The sequence below is a fragment of the Neodiprion lecontei genome, chromosome 1, assembly GCF_021901455.1.
Source record: "Neodiprion lecontei isolate iyNeoLeco1 chromosome 1, iyNeoLeco1.1, whole genome shotgun sequence".
In the NCBI taxonomy this organism is placed as follows: domain Eukaryota; kingdom Metazoa; phylum Arthropoda; class Insecta; order Hymenoptera; family Diprionidae; genus Neodiprion; species Neodiprion lecontei.
Window position 1 is genome coordinate 12,691,254 of NC_060260.1, and position 21,403 is coordinate 12,712,656.

General features: G+C 37.3%; 1 pseudogene; it reads left to right on the top strand.

Moving 5' to 3' along the window:
* The first annotated feature begins 18,628 nt into the window (after nucleotides 1-18,628).
* LOC124294136 lies at nucleotides 18,629-20,639 on the top strand (annotated as a pseudogene).
* Nucleotides 20,640-21,403: the final 764 nt, after the last annotated feature.

The following is a 21,403-nucleotide window of genomic DNA, read 5'->3' on the forward strand; positions in this document are numbered from 1 at the left end:
TCTGCCGAACTCGTTATACCGTTCAGTATTAATTAGAGATAGTCCAGGCCATGTTCAAAGTGTTTATGGTTTGGTTTAACGTAGACAGAACCTGTGATTAGTTTTGTTCCTTTCAGTGTGTATTTGAGTACCAACCGATTTTCAGAGGTATCCAGAATAACTGTGCGGTGGTCTTCAACAATACAGAGCGGCCCACCACTTTGTCTGCCAAATTTGTTAACTTTGGTTGCAGGTGAGTTATAGCTGACCCATGCATCAAATATGGAAGGCAGTGGGATGCTGTGTGTGGATTTCCAGGTCTCCGAGATGCAGTACACATTGCTTTCGAGGTTAACGAGTTCTGGGAGATTTTTGGATCCGTGTATATTCCAGACCGTTATTGTTATGCCTTCAAAGTCGTCAGGCGTGCTTTATACTACGCTGGAGGTATTATCAAACTTGAGATTATGTTTCTGCGGGTAGTGTTGAGGAGGATTGTGTCGCTATGCCAGTTGATGAGTTAGATGTTGCAGTCAGGGGGCCAGGCGTGAGCGAATATGAAATTGCTCCGTATTTGTAGCCTATGCCATTTATAGTATATAAACACTGTTAGCCTAATTTGACTACCTTGCCTTCGCTTTTTAGTCTTCTGGCCTCCCGGCGAAACCTACTGGCGCATATCTCTTCTTCCGGGATAAGGTCGTGGTTCAAACGAACAGCGTCTTTGAGGAACTTCTTTCTCGACATGATTATTCTTTTAGTATTGGCGTCTGCAAGAGTAGCCTTAATCGTTCGCTTATTCTTACTTATCAAACGTGCGTCTACGACTGCGTTGTCAATACCAAAGTTTATTTTTGTGAAGACGTTTAGCTTGGAGGTGGTTGTGTCGGCTTCCACAGTGAAGCCTCTGCCTATGATATTGTTCTTGCAAAGATACTTATCAACAGACGAAATCCCGGCTTTGATCAGATTTTTTCTAGCACTTTCCGTTTCTCAGGTGTAGGGGCGCTAGGTACGGTTTAGTAGTTTATGTTGCTTCTTCTTGGTTGGCTGGATAATTTGCTTGTTTCCAAGGCCGAGATACATGTATTGAGTTGAGAGATCTGCTGTTTTAGTTCCAATTTTTCAGCTTCAAGGTTGGCAGTTTGCTCCTCGAATAATCTAGCCTGGTCTTTTCTGGAAGCTCAGATTTCTGCTAATTACTCAGTACGCATACTGTCCTACACAGCGTTGTCCTCTTTTCTCCATTGGTCCAGCGTTGTTAGGACTTCTGAAAGTGAGTTAGCCGTTAGTGGAATAGTGTCTTCAAAGCTTACTTGGTTAGATAGTGGACTCAGTTGAGATGCAATAATGGTGATACGCAAGTTCGTCGGTGGAGAGGATGAAGACCGTAAAATCTTAGCCAGTGGAGACTTGGATACAGGTGAGCTGCCTTCTGATCTGCTCGCTTTTTGCAGGTTAGTTGAAAATAATCAGTTATAGAGCTGGAACAGCACGAGCGCGTATTTTGCAATGCAGCTGCTTTTGAAGGGCGTCTCATTTTACTGGAAGAGGGTTGCGTGGCTGGTACAATAACTCTTTCGGGCTCTTTAGGAGGTGTAGCGTTAATTACGAATGCAAAGTTAGGTGCAAGCGAGCTTAAGTGTTGTCTGTTATACGAGAGGGAGAAGAAAACTTCGCTCAATTTACTTTCCTGTAGTATTTCCGGTGATGCAGTCTCTGTGATGATATTGGTCGTGAAGCCCACTGAAGATGCTGAGTGGTCGTTCTTGGTCGTGATCTCTGTGTTAGCAGCCAAAAGCTGTTTATCCATGGCATGTTGCTGAATGTTTCTTAACTTCAACCTAACCTCAATTGTCAAGTATTGCGGCTAACACGCTTATATTCGCGAGGCTTGAGAAGTTGTAGATGTAGTTTGTGTCTTAGAATGTTGCCAAACTTCTCCTCAGCACTTTGTCACAAGGCACCAATTTGACGAATAGGTAAATAACGAAAAGAAGTAAAAATACAATCGGTTAGAGCTCGCAGAGCTACCTCTCTGGTGCGATCACGATTAACAACGATAATAAAAAGGATAATTTTATTCGTGTAGAAAAACAGTACTGAAAGTGTTTGTACGAAAGAAGAATAATTTAGATTTAATCACAAAATGAGAAGTTTGAACATTAACAAAGAATACATTATTCACAGAAAAACTAATAATCATTGCACATTATTACTCAATTCGTCTAGTCGTTTTTGAATTTCAGTAATAGATATTATCCTAGCCGTTACTCGAGGACGTTCATCGATACGAGAAATTTTCAAATCTTTAATTCCTTACTTAATTTTTTTCAATTAATCCATACTAATTCCAGCTTCAGCTATTTTTTTAATAATATTAACGGAAATTCTACGATGCCGTTTACTTGAATCTTTGTTTTTTCGTCTTCTAACATACTCAGTGAATTCTTCAGAGTTTTCAATTCGTCTTTTTCAATTTCTTGCGTTCGGAAATCTATCCACCGTAACACAGGTCATCAATTATTTTAAAGAAATATTGATGTCTTTATAAGTAAGAAGTTGTTGCAAAATTGTAACGTCAACAGACGCATCATGTGCTGACTCCTTCGTGAATGTAGAACTTATTTATCAGATAGTCTTCAGCTAGAGCAGAGTGTGTGAAACTTGTTTTCCAGTACGTCTTTCATGTAATATCTTTTTGTAAAAGGTTAACGTATTCTTAAAGCCAGTAACGATAGACTGAAACTCCTTTCCAGTGATATTAGAGGCTTCAGAAGAGAAATGACAAGAAGGCATTATATACGCATTATGGTATGCATTGTCTGCTTTTGTAACATCTTCCAGAACCTTTTTTCAACCAAGCCCTATCGTAAGACAGTTGTAAACCAACCCTTCTCTTTTTTTGACTTTCAATATTTGTCTTGAAATTCTATAATTTTCTTTCATGGTTCAAACGCATGTCTTGACTACGATTTGTAATGATTCCGCCAGAATTACGTACATTCTGAACGCTACTTCTAGCTTTCTGTTGGTTTCAGGGGCACCGGTAACGTTCAAAGATGATCTTGTTTCAAAAGGGGTATCACTTTTAACATTTTATTTTATTCAAGGTCAGTCAAACGTTTTCAAAGGTGGAGTTTGCTATCGAAAAATCTGAAAAAAAACCTTGATATGTACACAAATGTCTGCTGGATCTGTAGTTTTTTTCCTAACTTCTTTATAGGTGGAAATAGAGGAGTTATCGCGAGAATTGTGAACATCACCTTTTTTCGATAATTTCAAGCAAAATGGAGTTAGAAGGCTCAAATTTGGTACGAGCCGGTCACTTGCCAACAGAAAACTGTAGGTCACTTGCAGAATCCATACCGAGAGAGGGCATTTTTGGTATGCTTACCCAGCTATACATTTTTTGAGAGATGTGCAGGACAGTTTATCTTTGAACGAAGACAGTAAAATACTTGTAAATATAGGTACATGTGGCTTGCATGTAATTCACAACGCATTCAAAGCGAGTATTAAATGTGTGCATTAGGAAATAGTAGATGTTTTAAAAGCTTTGCTTACTTTATTTAATAATGTTACAACGCGTAAAGCAGAATGTATAACCGCCTCAAACATTGACTTATTTCCGAAATTCTTTTGTGGAATACGTCGATGCGAAAACGTTTTATCATACATTTTAAAATATACTAAGAAAATGACTGAAGAAAAAATAAAGCCAGCATGCAATAAAATCGTAAAAATTGCTTCATCGGAGCAATTAATTGATTCCAAATTGGCATTTTTCAAGCATTTTCCAGCGAAATTGAACAATGTTCAAAGCGATGATCAACGAGTTCCAGGCGAATGATCCTAAAGTGCCATTCTTATATATATAATGATAGTCTACCGATATTGTATATTAAAGTTTCAAAGTAATTTGTGAAACCAGGTACTTTGACGGGGTATAAAAACAACGTTTTGAAAATCGATATTGTACGATTATATACAATAGTCAGCCTTTGATACCTGTGGAGAGAGTAAAAAATAAATCCCGATTCCCTGACTTGTACGGTTCTCTGGGAATTTCGGAAAAACGAAAATTGGACCAGCCCAGCACTTTTGACGTATCGAAATTATGAGAATTGTGCTGGATTGTGCCTGGTTAGAGCAAACCTTTGCCGTGGTCAGATTTGGCGACAGAAAGAAAAATGTTGAGAATCAAAAAAAAAAAATTAAAAATCTGCGAATTGTACTGGGCGAGTACATGAACCTCTTCGTTTAATAAACCGCGATCTGATCGACTCTTTAACTCGTAGCAATCATTTTTCCATGCACAATTTCTACATAGTACATAATGAGACGCAGGCTGATTTGACGTGACTTTATATTTCTTTTTGAAAAATCAATCATGAAGGTTCGTAACTCTAAAGTTTGAAGCAGTAATTGTGTTTTGTTATAATGTTGTCTTGTAAAAAAATTCAATATTTTTCCATTTTTCACATTATTGTATTATATACATTATTAATTGCATTGAAATTAGTATTACTTACAAATTAGAGCTCACCTGAATTGTACGAGTCAGAATCAGACAGTTGAACTTGTTGTCCTGATATCCTTACGACATCGCGTAATTTTTTAATGGCCCTCGAACATGCGATGGGAATTTTGAGATAGAGTTTTTTGAACCTTGGGACCAGTAACGTGGACAAGTACCAGACACCCTGGAAGAACAGATAAGGATTTCTTGTGGAATAATGAATACTTTTTTTTCGAATTATTTCGTATTTTACCTCTTCAAACTTGTTTCTAACGCGGTGGCAGAATTTGAATAGACTTTTTTTAATTCACTAGATAATGTACATTATTTCGTTAATGATTAAAAGCGCCTGATTGTATTCGTAATTTTTGAAATTTACTTGCCTGCTATGCCACAATTAGGCACACTACAATACCACTTGAGAAATACTGCACGGTTGGTCAAACAGACACCATCCTCAAAACTCCTACATATTCTCACATAGTGCATTATGCCATAAGATGGAATGCGCACTTTATAATCAAACAAATGCGGATTCGTTTTCGATCAACTGATGAAACAAAACAGTGTAATTATATCGAAACTAATCAGTAATCGTTCTTCTACCGATCTAATCTTCAAATTTTTTGTGCTAAGTCAATCATTTAACGAAGAAACAAATCTACCCTAACTTACACTGCTTTTGCGTAACAAAATGCAGAAATGGGGTCCAACAAAACGTGACGTCAGGACACTATTTTCAAACCATATTCAGGCTAGGAAAAAAATACGATTAATAATAATTCTTCGTATGAACTTGCTTTTGGAAAAGGACACTCAGCTGTTCGTTTTTCAGGTAAATCTAAAATTATTGCAAATCACAGTTTTTCCCCGGCCTGAATATGGAATGATCGTAGTCGGTTAATCAAAACTTCGGGGGTCTTCTACGACCTCGTGGTTCAGTCAATACGCCCGATTTGATCGGAAACCGTTGGTGTGTAAATGCAGGCAATTTTCAAACGCGACAAAAGCCCCTGAAAAGGTCGTAATGGTTTGAACTTTCATCTACCTTATACGGCGGCTATTCACTTTTATTGGTTAGGATTTTCTTGATCGTTATCATTATGCCATTCTATATTTGCAGATTTCATTCCCCCCCATACTTTGTTAAGAATATTATTCTGTAATCGAGTTGGCAAAAGTTATGAACCCACCACAATACGGCCGTTGACTTTAAAGAAGTTCCAAACTTAAATTAAATTGGTTGCCGCTTATTCGCAATGAATTCTCTTATTGCTGTATAAGATGCCTGCTTCTTCTTAAATCAGCGTAGATTTGTATATAGTAATGTTTCCTTACATGGAGATAGTCATGTTTCAGATTTCCACGGTTATTGTATTTACCTTTGTAGTACAATCAGTGAGCAAATAAATCAATTATCTGGTTAGTGTTGTTTGAGTTTAATTTGAAGTGGACGGGGAATTGATACGTGATGAGCGTACCGCAATCACTACTGGAACGGTCACAGATACATTGCAGAACAATTTTTAACTGCTTAATTGGCGGGTCACGAACGTATTTTGTTTATCGTAACGACGTGAGAAGATACTAATGCAAAATTGAATTTTATGTACAAAATGTCGTAAATATTTTATAATGGACCGTAACCACCTGTAAGTTTAATTAACTTCTTCTATGGATGGTTGAATTTGATTACGCAAGACTGTTGAACATTTGTTTTGTAAATTTAATAAAAAATTATAGGAAGCAATTTTTCGGGTTCGGAATTGTGAATTTACTGTACATGTGATGAGTAATCTTACGTGTGATTGGTAATTAATAGCATTGGTTAGTAAAATGACCGAAGTTTAGTGCGATAATAAATATCGTAAACTTGGATATCATCATTGGATTTATAATCAGTTTTCAGAACGTGTCAGTTTTACGGTATAATTGTTATTTATATATATACAATATTTCAGAATTCAGTTTTAAGAAATTCGAAATTCGACTAATTGCAGAGCAAAATTAATAAAGATATAAATTGATTCCATTTGCCACAAGAGATTTTTATTCTTAACAGACTACGATCAAATTTCCTTATACATGTGTCACGTAAATTCAGCACCATGTTTAATAAATTCCAAATGCCGTTCAGTAAAAGTCTAGTAAATTTAGAAATATAAAAAATTTACCACAAGAACGTAATAAATTCAAAATACATTTTTACGTTGTTCTAAGTAAAAATCAAAATTAAAAAAATTTGTTGCAAATTTATTGAGAATACCAAACTTTTACTTTTGCCAAACTTTTGTGTAGTACATCTGTGTGTCAAATTTGAGAACATTTTTAATAGTGAATGTAATCACTTGCTCTACATGTCAAGATAAAAGAAATCAGTGTGTCATCGTTCAACGGACAGATCTTTAAGCCTGCTGGCAAACAAGCGATTGATACCAATGCTCGACGTAATATTGGCTTTTTTATAATTTATAGGAATCACTGCGTAATCTATACATCGAGCGTTGATAATAAATTGGATAAGGTTGAAATCAATATTAATTGAGACCGACAAGTCGGAAATTGGAAACATCTTCTTTCCATCAATATTGATCTTTAATTGACGACCACGAGGCACAAGCGTCGTTGCGAGTTATAGAGATCTAAGGCATCATTCTCTTGCTGTTGTCTGTGAACTGTAGAGTCAACCTCTAATTTTGATAGAGAAAGTCAATGAATTTGCTTATGTAACTCAGAATCTTTGCAGTCTATTATTAAATCGTTAAACGTATTTTTATATTAATTTTTGATATAACCCTTTCGTAACTTCATAAATTTCATGTGAAGGTTTAATCTGCAGCTTCAGACAATTAAATTGATGTATAAGGGTCGTTGAAGAGCGTCGACTAAACAAGAGCTCATATTTTCTCATATTTTTTTTTGTAGGCTCGAAAGATTAATGAATGCGTTGAATTAATGGCAAATGGTGAATGAGCTGAGCGTAAACAAAAGTAGAACTGAGATACTCGTGAAAATCAGCGTTAAAAGAAGATCAATTGATCATTTTTTAAACTTCATTCATTAAATATCGTCTTCTAATACGTATCAAGCTACCTTTAAAAACATCAGGTTCGTGAAAATTGTAATAGAATAAACAAATCCGTCGTAATACATAAATGTGAACTTTCACGTAAATATTTCTTGATCACAATTTTCATTTCGCGGCGGTGACAGTCATTTACGTATACAGAGTTCATCACCCATAATTGATACCGACTTTGTTTTGTTATCCTGTTGAGACCTACAAGAAAATTTTTCTTTTGCCGCAATTCGTTTATATGAGCAACTGTGTTAGAATATGGAAACTCTCCAAACTTCAAACTTCTTAGCGCAATCATTCACGAAAAACTCGTTGATTCATTTCTCCATACAACTTTTCCCTTCGGATTTTTACCGCTTTCAGTCATCAGACAAAAATAAAACCCCACCTGTTTTTTACCGAAAAATCTTGTATTTCTGAATGTTAAACGTTTTGTATAGATGTTCAATAACACTGAAAAATCACGTTTTTATTTTAAAAAAATTGGTTTTTTTTGCTAATTCAAAACTAAAAAACTGTCTTAATGATTTGACTGAGACCTATGAATATAAGTAAAGAATAAACAAACAAATAAATACACTGGAAAAACGAGACATAGCAATTTTTTCATGCCTATCATTTGGTTGTAAAATTCTGTTAGTTGCAGATTTTTTCATCCTTTCGCTTCCGAGACCATCGCGAGAGTTTGTCAGACAGACAGACAGACCGATGTTTCTCTAAAAACCTGTTATTCGGATTCTAGAGATTTGCTATCGTAAAGATTCGTTGAAATTATAAAAACTGCTTATTGACCAAACCTAATGTATCTTTTTTTTACAATAATAAATACAATTTTCTTAAATCAGCAAAGGTTATGATAATGAGTAGAGAAAAGAAGAAAAATTGGCACAGACCTAGCCAAATACGAAGAGAAAAGTTGCCTGGTAATTGTAAGTTACTGCTCGGAATAGATACCGTACACACAAGTGAAAGGTAAAACAGCAAAAGTAATGACAGAAGCAGTGGAAACTATCCACGTCAAAAAAAAATTTATAATTGCGTGAAAGATTGTCAAAATAAATATATGAATTCAAAGTTATAGACACAAGTAGTCCAAATTTCCGCAGTCTAGTAGTATGTGGCTGAAACGGCAGTAGGCACTTTGAAGAAAACCCTGAAAGTATCGAAACAAGATTAATCAGAGCTTTCCCTACAAGAAACACGTTGGTTCATGTTTTTTTTTGTTTTGTTTTTCTCGACGACGGCAGGAAGTGCTGAGAAGTTAGAGGTAAACATTCGTTAGGAATATGAATCATCATACTGCTTTTTGGAAGTGTTCCCACCTAGTGATCTCGAATTTGAGAGATTTTCATACCTTGGTACGGGACAGTAACATATCAAAATTGAGGCTAGAATAAAAATTGGGCACTTGATTGCCTACGTTTGATTGGTGGAACTGCCTATAGATTGTAGAAAAGCTCAGTCGTAAGTCGTTGAAATAACTCGCAATATTTTGAATTCAGCTGAAGACTGTATATTGGCCATTGGTATATGATATGGGAGGAGGGAACTCCTATGTATCAATTAGTGAATGAATCTGCGTATGGAAAAGCCAGGCTATAAAAGGCGTTCATTCTGATTATATTTTTAACGCTCTGGAAAAAGAAGATTGGAAAGTAATTTCCAATAACCAACGAGTTGCACTCGTGTTCGGCAACGAATGAATGACCCTGTAGGTACAGGTATTACCTATAAACGTACGAGGTGATTGCTCCTGTGAAACGGCATGTTGATGGAAGTTGAAAACGTGTCGAAGCTCTCGGAAGAAAGTGAAATACTGCGACCCTTGGTAATTCTTACGCTACATTTTTCGCTCATCAATAATTTGCACATGAACTCAATAATACTGTAGTCTGATCGATCAAGACTTTTTTTTAATTACATCACACAAGACTTTTAATTTATAAATATGCTTGCTTTTGCTCGAGAAACGAAGTCGTTGTCATAATATGGGTTGTTGCCATCTTCACTCCATCTTCACTAATCCGGTATAAATAGTCAAAACCATTACAAGGATTATCCAAACTATAATATTGTTATGGTGGGTGGCCAAGAGCGACACAACTCGTATATGTAAGAATGAAAGGTTAAATTCGCCCGAAAACCATATTAGCCTTTACCTTTTAGACGACCCTGGCAGTGAAGTTCAAATATTCATTTAGGCATTGGGATAGATTTTCGACTTCCGTATTACAAGAGCACCACTTTAGCGAGGGTGTTGAATAACAACGTGGCGGTATACCTAAGAGAATATTACTGAGTTGAGCCCCTAACCCGACCGTAAGATTTCACGTGGATTAACATAAGATAATGTAGATGATGTTGAAATGACGTTGTAATTTCAATCGTACCGAACACAGCAGTTTTTGACTTGATACCATGTACCAATATCCGCAACGTTACTCGGGCTAAATCGAAACGGTAAAGTAAATTTCTTTCAAACTTCGTAGAACGTTAGTTAGGTATTGATAACATGAATGAATTGTTGAATTTTGGTAGAATCTAGGAAGCTCTTTCAAGTGAAAAGTCATCTCAAATTAACATGAAGTCTTCAATTGGGATTGGGGATGTAGAATATTCCATTCCCAGGCGGCTTTGATTTGAATTATTATTGTACGAGCAGTGAGCATAATTAGATGAAATTTTGATAATCTATTCCTAGATGCTTTGCAGAGATCTACACTGAAATTCACATTAATTAGCAAGCTTGTTACCAAAATATAGGTTCATTAAACATTACGCATACGTGGAGTACGACTACAGAAATAGCGGTGATGTCATTTGCGAAATAGATTCTGCGAATTTAAAAAATTTCAAACTTCACTAAAACGATATCTCTCTATCTAATAAAAAAGTTTCAAACAAATGAACGTAGAAAAAGATTATAATAACAATAGTAAAAAAAGATTATAATAACAATAGTAAAAAAAGATTATAATAACAATAGTATACGCATGAAGTTGGCGGTGGGGTGAGATCCCGAAAACAAAACAAAAAGCATCTAGCAAACCCTTTGACAGCTGTCATCGGCTGTTTATGACAGTCTTTGACAAATATCTTTATAGGTATCTGTTTCTGACGCGCAAAAAATGAACATGCAAACGAAAATTATCAAGATGATTCCCGACAGGAATTGTCTTTTTCGCGCGTTGGCGTATTGTGTATACGGCACTCAAGATCGACACGCAGAGGTGAGACTGAGTATCGTTTCAAATATAGTGGATAATTGGTCTACATTTGCGGGGTTTATTACAGGTAATGAGTCAAACGGTGCTGTGATTAGGTGACCTGGTGATTACAAATCACATATGAATAAAAATGCAATATATGCAGCTGCGGATATTTTTAAGATATGTTTAATCGTGTATCGCGAAGAACAAATTCATCCACACCGGAACGGATCACAAAATGGAACACAATTCTCGCTACTCTTCACCGGCGACGGAGACAGTGGACACTTTGATGTCTTGCAGAACCAAAATAAAATTCAGATAGTGAGTAATAAGTATGAAAAGTAACAATCAAATAATAGTAAATCTAAATATATCACCAAACAGTCAAAAGGACAGCCAGGATTTACGATGACAATGGAGAAAGGAGGAGTTTCAAGCAGCAGACAAGGCGATGAAGATGGTGGATGGTCGGAAGTATCACAAAAGAAAGAGGAAAATAAAATTGTAAGTGCGAAGAACCAAATAAGCCATAGAATAATATCCATCAAATATTCGTATAACCAGGAAAGAGAACGACCATGATCGATGTTGACCACAAGAGAAAGAGGTGATTTACGGAGTGAACAGCAACATAAATATAGAGAAAAAAATAATGTAAAGAAGGTGATTTTGGAGAATAACGGGCAGAGCGGTAGCAAAAATAATTCAGCAAGTCAAGGAGATAGATAGATATCAATAGAGAAGGAACACCAATTTTCAACCAACGAATGGAAGCTTAGATTGATAAAAAAAAGAAAAGTAAGCACAGAAGGAATTGAAGTGGACAGCAAGTGCAGACCTGTCATCAAATCAACATGAAGGAATTCGCCTGTCTACTAGACAATGCGTAAGGAAATAGTGAGGCGCGCAGCGCCGAGTGCCCGAGGCGCGTAGCGCCGAGATGGGGTTGGCGCGCGAAGCGCGCAGGGGCGAAGCCCCTAGTTATGAAAACAAAAACTACTCTTCGTGCATCATAAAGTTCTAGGAAGAATTCTGTGGACAGATTCTACGATGATGGTCGTATTGGCTAGGTGCTTGGAAATCAGCAGCAATTCACAAGTAATTTTTAATATTGAAAGATAGCATGAGCTTCACTGATCTCCAAGTAGTTCCTGAATGATCAAAATAGTTCGACATCTCGCTGATATCCAAGTGATTTTCGGTATTTAAGTACAGCATGAACTTCAGCGATTGCCAGTAATTTTGAACTAATTCATCGAGTGAATGGCCTCTGGATGACAGTGTTTGTTCATGTGACTATAATAGTCATTCATGTTCAAAAATACTAGCTAGAACAATAGATCTCATACATCTCATATATACATTTGCAGTCTGAAAACGATGAAAATTCTTGATCGAATTAATGATTTCGACGATATTGGAAATATTACAACTTGTATATTTCGGCCCTCTGTTCACCGATTGCATTTACATAGAGCTTAAATGAAAGCTCTTGAATCCCTCATTGTACACAAAATTGTGAAATGAATCTTGAAAGGGAAGAAATATGTGATAATATTGTCACCATATGGGAACATGGAGCACAACGGAACCCTGGGGCACGTCGGACCCCCTGAAAAATGTCGATAAAAAAACAAATAATTTTTTTTTCAATATTGAGATGTTATTAGAAGTTGGTGTTATATGTATTGAATTGAAGTATGCAATATTCTTGTATGACAAAAAAGTTTGAAAAATATTTTTTAAAATATAATATTTTAGACAAAGGCCATTTTCTCCGAAATACAAATTTTTTTGGTCGTGCATGTCGATAGATAATCAATGATTCATTGAAATCAGGTACACTTAAAGGATGTAGAGTCGTTGAAAAAAAATTAAAGAATTTTTTTTTCAAATTACTAGGGGTTGGACCCTGCGCGCTTCACGCGCCAACCCCACCTCGGCGCTGCGCGCCTCACTATTTCCTTATACAGTGTCTGTTAGAGAGGTGAATTTATTTATGCTGATTTGATGACAGGTTTGCAACTGTTGATCGGTTGTTTCCGATCAACCTGACATTGCTATTGGCTCCCTATGCAGGTCTGCTCCGATTGTTTTCGTAAACGAATCCACTCACATGTACAAAACCCCCGATGCCATGCATCCCCAATTGCATTTGGCGACTTATTTTGCTATAGTTATTATTTTCTCCATAGTAGAAGAAATTCATAGCTTTGCTATAAGTAGAATTTCTATGGCTTCAGACAAATTAAAAACTCATTATGATATTCGAGCCAGGGATATAAAAGTTAATCCCGGAGATTCTGTCTGGCTTTTTCAACCTCGAAGACAGAAAGGACGATGCCCGAAACTACAAAGAAACTGGGAAGGCTCTTACTTAGTGGTTAACCGGATCAAGGATTTACAGAATCCGAGAAAACCTATTTCTTCTCTGATATAACTCTCCTCGAGTTCTGTTTCATTACTTCTGCTGACATGTTTGCCAGTATGATATATTTGAAACGATACTCAGTCTCACCTCTGCGTGTCGATCTTGAGTGCCGTATACATGATACGCCAGCGCGCGAAAAAGACAATTCCCGTCGGGAACCATCTTGATAATTCTCGTTTGCATGTTTTTTTTTTTGCGCGTTAGAAACAGATACCTATAAAGATATATTTCAAAGAGTGTCATAAACAGCCGATGACAGCTTTCAAAGGAAGTTTTGTTTGTTAGATGCTTTTTGTTTTGTTTTCGGCATCTCACTCCACCGCCAACTTCATGCGTATACTATTGTTACTATAATCTTTTTTATACTATTGTTATTATAATCTTTCCATCTGTTGCTACTTCTTTTTCATTTGTTCAGAACTTTTTTATTAGATAGAGAGATTTTTTGGACAGAGAGTTACAGAGACATACGACTGTTTAATGATGAATTTGTTTGATATGAATAAAAACGCAAAATTAGAAAAAAAAAATACTTGGCGCAAGGCGGGACCGCACTTCTTGATGTACTTATTTATATACAGGGTATCGACAATTGTGCCGAACTTGAGAGTGTGATAAGGGATGCTTAAACAAGTGTAATTTGCGATAAGTCACTCAGGGTTAGAGGGGTGCGTTCAGGTGTTACAAGGCATCAAAGGTCACGGGTAGAGCGCCTAACACGTAGACAATCCAAGCGCCTCCCCTCATTGAAACTGCAATACGCACCGTTTATACTCGTGTTCGGAAATCTAAGACTTCAGGTTGTCATTTACATAAAAATTACAAAATATGTGCGTATAGTATGTAGAAACAAAAAAACTAAAACATGTAGAAAAAAATGGAGTAAGAAGTAAAAACTGTTGTCGAGTAGATGTATAAGGGGCATTCCAGGCCAATGTGACCTGTGTTTTATCTTTGACCACTTAGGAAAATCCTTTATCACATATCAAAATTTTCAAGCTTGGACCCAGAGTGGGCCGATTTTCCCTTCTTACTGTTCTCAAGCTTTTTCCAAGAAAAAACGTTGAAGAAAATCGAAGCGGAAGTCATATTACTACGGATGATTGCTGAAACATTTTTAAATGTCACATTGGGTATTCGAAAGTTTTGTCAGATTTTTCGCAAAACCAATACCAATTTTCGAAGAGATGGCCGTTGACTGAAGAATATGAAGACAGTTGCTCTCATGGGCTTTGGTGTGACAACCGAAAATCGTTGTGCGCTTGCGTCCCCTGAGATATTCCAACGGTAGAGTTGAGAACTTATTGCAGGATATCGGAGAGTTACCGATTTCGACATGAAGCTGGCTGCATTCACCTTTAGAGTAACACAGTCTTCGCAATGGTAAGCTCAAGCCAGGACTTGCCTGTGTGTACTTACCGGCTTGTCGGCGATACAAGAAATAAATAACGAGAACAAATTTTCTCCGAAATTCGTAGCAAATCAGTGATTTAATTGAAGTATAGGTACGTGAGAGAAGAATGTATACACACTATACACATAGATCATAAATAATAACAGATCAGATGTAATAGTGATGCAGAGACCAAAAAGTATATATGCATATGCGGTACATGTACGATATTATTATACATATGATCCATTTACGATTAATACGTGATGCATAATATAAATTTTATGATTTTCCAGGGAAAAAACTAGATTATCTACAATAGTCGGCTATAACATGAAAATAGAAGAATTATTCATTTCGAAATAGGATTCTATTGGACGCGCTCTCGATGTATTCCATGACATTAATATTCATAATTATTCCAACAACTTTTCATTTTCTCTCTCGATCTTGAATTATCGTAGGCATAGAATCAAAAGGCTGTTTTAGCTAGTCGAAAGTGAAGTATCTACGTTGGGTAGAGATGCAGAATTGTTTTTCGAAAAGTGTTCGTATGAAAGAAAATTCGGAGCAACTATGACACAGCACGGATGCCCTACTTTTGATCGAGATGAAATAAGTGCTCCGTATATGAGACAGTATTTGTCGCAGTGTCCTAATTTGAAGACCCAAGAAGGTGATTGTGGGCGATTTTTTTTTTTATAGGTAGAGATATGACGAAGCTTCTTGAAACTTCGAATGTATTTTAACAAAAATTTGAAAGGTACGAGCTGGAATTTTTATCATCAATCTGTCGTATAACGGCAGCATTATTAGCTGACCCGTTAACTGAAGAATATATCTTCAGTCAACGACTGGCCATCGAAAGGCCTAGCCGCTTGAGTCTGGAATCAGAAAGAAAGATAAAGTGCGTATTTCTTGTCTGGGATGTGAAAACTGAAATCATTATGCATCATATCATATCATCGTACATTATACATGATACATCATACATCATCATATATAGTACTAAAGTTCGAAACCTAAATTTGTATGTCGGATGTTCGGATGCTCAGAAAGTAACGGCACAGGAATTTTTTTTTCTCTTGACGTCATCGGTCTATAGAAACAGTCAACAAAGAAAATCAGTTGGCCGAATTCCTCAGTCTGAAAACAAACGCGCAGTAGAGAGGACGTGTAAGAATCGCGCTCCGCAGATTTCGTGTACCGGGTACTCTACCTCCTAGATCGTGCGCTCCGGGTCCGCTTCTTGGTGCAACTCGAGTTCCACGACAAGCGCTCCATGGTGACTGCGCTCCAGGTCCACTACCTGGTGAAACTCGACTTCCAGGACGAGCGCTCCGTAGTTTCTGCGCTCAAGATCCAGCAACCAGTGAAACTTGACCTCCAGGATAAGCGCTTCGTGGTTTTTTCGAAGTAGGTACGCTACCCGGAGAAACTCGACTTCCAGGATAAGCGCTCCGTAGTCTCTGCGCTCAAGGTCCACTACCTGCAAAAACTCAACTTCCCGGACAAGCGCTCCATGGCTTCTGCTCTCCAGGTCCACTACCTGATGAAACTCGACTTCCAGGACAAGAACTTCGTGGTTTCTGCGAAGCAGGTACGCTACCTGGTGGAACTCGACTTCCAGGACAAGTGCTCCGTAGTCTCTGCGCTCAAGGTCCACCACCTGCAGGAACTCCACTTCCAGGACAAGCGCTCCGTTGTTCTGGCTGTCCACGTCCTAGACCTGATGACTTTTCACCTTCTGGACTAATTTTTGAGTTTACAAGTTTGATTGTTGAAAACGTAATGTTTTGTACTATCAAAACGATATACATGCTTCAGATAACATTTCAAATCGGAAGAAAAACCGAACGATGAGGATCAACAAATTGCAATTGGTGAGTGGTTGGCATTGTATAAATAGGACAATAACGTCGTTCAATTAGAGATAAAATTGCTCTGCGTAGTGTTTCAAGTCTGTCAGTACTTAGCTGATTGTTATGTAGTATTTTTTGCCGAAATTTGTTGTCATGAAATCGCAATACGTTATACTTACATGCATGTGTAAACGTGATTTGTGGCATTATATAGAAACAATCTGACGGCAGATTCGGTTAGCGTCACATGCACAAAGACAGTATTCACTCTGTATATTGTATAGCAAATACCAAAATTTTTTGGAAAGTCATCGTGCCCCAGTCTTCCCTACAACTATGTCATCTTGTAGAACACTGACAACGAGTAAGCGAGCGCCCTAGCACAAAAACCAGTTACACTCGGCATCCAACCCCGAGCAAGCTTTAGCGAGCGGGTGTTTTAGAACCAGTTGTTTTCAGTTCGCGCACCATTCTATTATCGATGAACCAAAATGACCCAAAAAACCGTGATATCGTATTAGTCGTCGAGCTCAAACGTGAAAAGTAACAATTTTCTCCAAGAAAATTTTAAACGAAAATGGATGTGATTAAACGTTTTTTCTGAGTATTTTAGTTCATCGATGATGAAAATATATGTCAATCCAAAGTAATTTTAGGTTTTTCATTTCAGACAAAAATCTCGCACTCCATCTCTCCTGATAATTCGAGATTCAAGCGGCGGCGAGGCGTTTCAATGGCCAGCTGATAACTTCGTCATTTTGCAACGATTGATGAAAAGGAAATTGATCTCGTACTGTCCAAATGTAAGTTGAAACACACTCGAAATTTTAAAAAGCTTCGTTAGTTATCTCCCTAACAAAAAAAAAATAAATAAATAACCAACAATCACCGTTTCGCTTAAAATCCATCGTATTTGATTGATTTGAATAAAAAATATGTATACTTTTCCCGATTTTTCATATGGTAGCATTTCAAGAACACGATTTTCACTTTAAACCGACATGAAAGATATTTTTTTACCATCATCTGATTTTATTATTAACCTTTTTTCGGTGTTACGTAAATATCTAGCTGTATAATTATTGATTGCTTTCAGTTTTCAACCATTTGTATACGATAATAGTACAAAGTGCATTATTATGATCAACGATTTTCATGTAAACCAAAAACAAAAAGCAATGTTACTATTTGTGCACGGTGATTGTGACATCTTGTTTCTTTCGTATCATCTCATGGATGGCTGTATCCGTTCTAAAAGGCTTAATATAGTAGTGTACTGAGATATACTCGTAAACAAGCTACATACACATGTTTCAAATTGTGCTTCTTGCGACGGAATCTGCAAGTTCGATGATTATAACATTTGAGCATATTTAATGGCGATTGTAATTATATTTAGTCTGAACTTTTTTTAACTTGTCATATTGACAATAAATTATTTTATTTCGTTTTTCGCGCAAGCGTACATTCAGTAGCTATCAATGCGCTCATAAAAGTTCTATGATTCAATGAGAAAATGATATTAATTCTTACACAATATTTTTGATGTCTTCTGATTCTGAAAATATTTAATAGTATTCGGGGTATAACCCGAGGTGGTTAGCGATGGCCGTTGGAGGTGGTTGGCGATGATTGGAGGTGGTCGGAGGTGGTTCATGGTGGTTGCGGGTGATCCAGGTGGACGAGGAGGAGGACAAGGAGGAGGAATATGAGAAGGAGGTTGACGAGGAAGACGAAGATAACAAGGATTTGTGCATGGTGAGTAAAACATTTTTCTAATATTCAATGGCAATTGTAATTATATTTCATCTGAAATATTTTGAACTTGTCACGTTCACAATAAATTATTTCAATCAATTTTCTGCGCAAGCCCAAATTCGGTAGCTATCAATGCGCTAATTAAATTTCTATAAGTTTTCATAACTTTTTGACAACCTTCTTGGTAAAATGTGTTGATAGAGAAATTACATCAATCCATACACAATATCTTTGATGTGTTTTAATACTGCAAATATTTATCAGTATTTGAGGTATAACCCGAGGTGGTTAGCGGTGGTCGTTGGTAGTGGTTGGAGTTAGTCAGAGGTGGTGAGGGGTGGTTGCGGGTGATCGAGGTGGACGAGGAGAAGGACGAGAAGGACGAAAAGGGGGAGGACATGGAAGACGAGGAGAACGAGGATTTGTGCACGGTGAGTAAAATATTTTTCTAATATTTAACGGCAATTGTAATTATATTTTATTTCAAATTTTTCAAACTTGTCACGTTTACAATAAATTATTTCAATTTATTTTTCGCGCAAGCGCAAATTCAGTAGCTATAAGTGCACTAATAACATTTAATATATTATCAATCAATTAATTAATTATATTAATCCTTACACAATTTTTATGATGTGTTCTTATACTGAAAATATTTATTACTATTCAAGGTATGACCCGAGGTGGTTGGAGGTGGTCGGAGGTGGACGAGGACGAGAATTCGTGCTCGGTGAGTTTAACATTTAAACGTCCCGGCGTGCGGTGCGACAGTACTGAATATTACGAAAACGGATGGTGCAAAAGATGCCACTCGACATGCGAGACTTGCGCCGGGCCCACCCGTGACTCCTGGGTCTCCTGCCAAGAGACACTGCTTCTGCAGGGTCAAAAATGTGTCGCTCAATGCGAGGACGGTTACTATTCCGTCGCCCAGCCAGCTGGGAAACCTCTTTGTCTACCCTGCCTTCATACATGCAGGACCTGCACCTCCAGATTGAACTGTACCACTTGCAATGATGGACTTCAGCTGCAGAGTGGCGAGTGTAGATCTTTCTGTGCTGACGGGTGAGTCGCGAAATGAATTAACCTCACGCACCATATCACGCGGACACTAATTTGATAAGGCCTTAAGATACTCTACAATATTGCTTTTATGAGTGAGGAATTCGTATAATATTGCTTTTACAGATATTACAGCGATCGTGGCAATGCGCAAAGTGTCACATGTCCTGCAGGACTTGTTCTGGACCCAGGAGAGATCAGTGCGTAACCTGCCCGAGAAGCTGGCAATTGGCTGCAGGAGAATGTCATCCGGAATGTCCCGAAGGATTCTTTAGGATCAGTTTTGGATGTCAGAAGTGTCATCATTACTGCAAAACATGTAGAGGTGGTAAAATATGAGATCATTATCTAGTCTATTACTCACGGGGAACCTATATTCGTTTGGACTTTTAACGTCATTCTAATGTCAAATTGGTTTCAGCCGAAGGGCCGCTAGGGTGCACCTTGTGTCCTGCTCACTCAATGCTGGATGGGGGCCTTTGCATAGAATGTCTCAGTAGCCAATATTACGACTGGGTGACGCAACTCTGCAAAAGCTGTGACTCAAGCTGTCAGATATGTACGGGACCGGGAAAGTTTAGTTGCTTGTCATGCGCTGCTCCGTTGCACATCGACAAACTGAACAATCAATGCGTCCCTTGCTGTCCAGCTGGTATCAATAATGCCGAGGATCAAGACTGTTGTATATGTAATCCAGCAACGGGTGGGTTGAACTTATGCTTGATTCTGATAGTGAGATGTTTGATGAACCTGAACATTATTTTGTATCTCACTTACCATGTCAACATTTTATGATCCAGGTGGTTGCCGGAATAGCTCTCCAGCTGGAAAGCGGACAGTTTCCCGAGACGGAGGTCGGGGGGTTTAAGATAGCTTCGGCAGAACCGAGGATTCTGCATCATTAGCTGTAACAGCAGCCACTTCGTTTGCAGTTGCTATTTGCGTTGCATCAATCGCTTTGTTTGCCGTGATATTTGTCGCTCTTTAGGTTAGTCATGATTTTCATCGAATTGAGGCTTCTTGAACTAATCGTAAAATCAGAGAAGCTGTGTATGTAAAATTCATTCCATGATTATGTAACATGAAAATCAAGCACATTTATAATCACGAGAAAACCTAATCAGCCCTGCCTATGACACTTAAGATTCAATATTAATTATGGATAATATTAGACTTATACTTGTCTGTTGCATGTACAGGCCATATCTAGGAGAAGAGAGTCGACTCTCAGCTACACAAAATTGGCCGTGCAGGTGGAACCTATGGATAAAAAAAATTTTCTCTAATTGTGAATGTAGCTAATACAGCTTTAACCGTATATTGATTATGTTAATGATCTATTGTTACAAGATCGGAATTAGATAAGCTCTCTAAATACTCTTTTCTAGACTATTAATCTATATCATGTATATGTAAATGTATGTTTCTTCAGTTTATACAATCACTGCACTAGGATTACCCTTGCCACGTTTTATGATGCGCTTGTGTAATTTGTATATTATTAACCTGACGTTTTACTCTATTTGCGACAAGTTGTGAGTGTTTCTAATTTCTTGGCAATTATTTATCTACATGTATGTGTATATATGTATATGTATACTTATGCATGTGTATATACATATATACACATGTTTGAAACTAGATTTTTACAATAAACACGGAGGTTTTAGTATATTCACATACGGATTTCTGTGAATAAGTATACTGGAACTAAAATATCCTTATCTCTGACACGGAGTACTTCGTAATTCGCATTTGTTCTTGTAACCCAATGTCCTGCATGTGATGGCAAAAATCGAGATCCAACTTAACTGAGTCTCAAAGCCCTGTTGACACAAAAGCAGCTATTTGATAGAAATTATAGTTCATAGTTTACACAGCCTATTGCACGATATTTCATCATAAATACATATGTTTCAATGTATTTAGGAATAATTTATAAAATGTACAGAGGTCATGTGCAAATAATAAATGAATTCGACCGCAGTTTGATGTATTCATTATAGTTTTAACAATAAATTTAAGCTTTGTTACTTCTTTTATTTCATTATGGATAATCAAAAACATTTCCGGCTATTCGTGCTGGGGAAGCATGGGGATTAAAC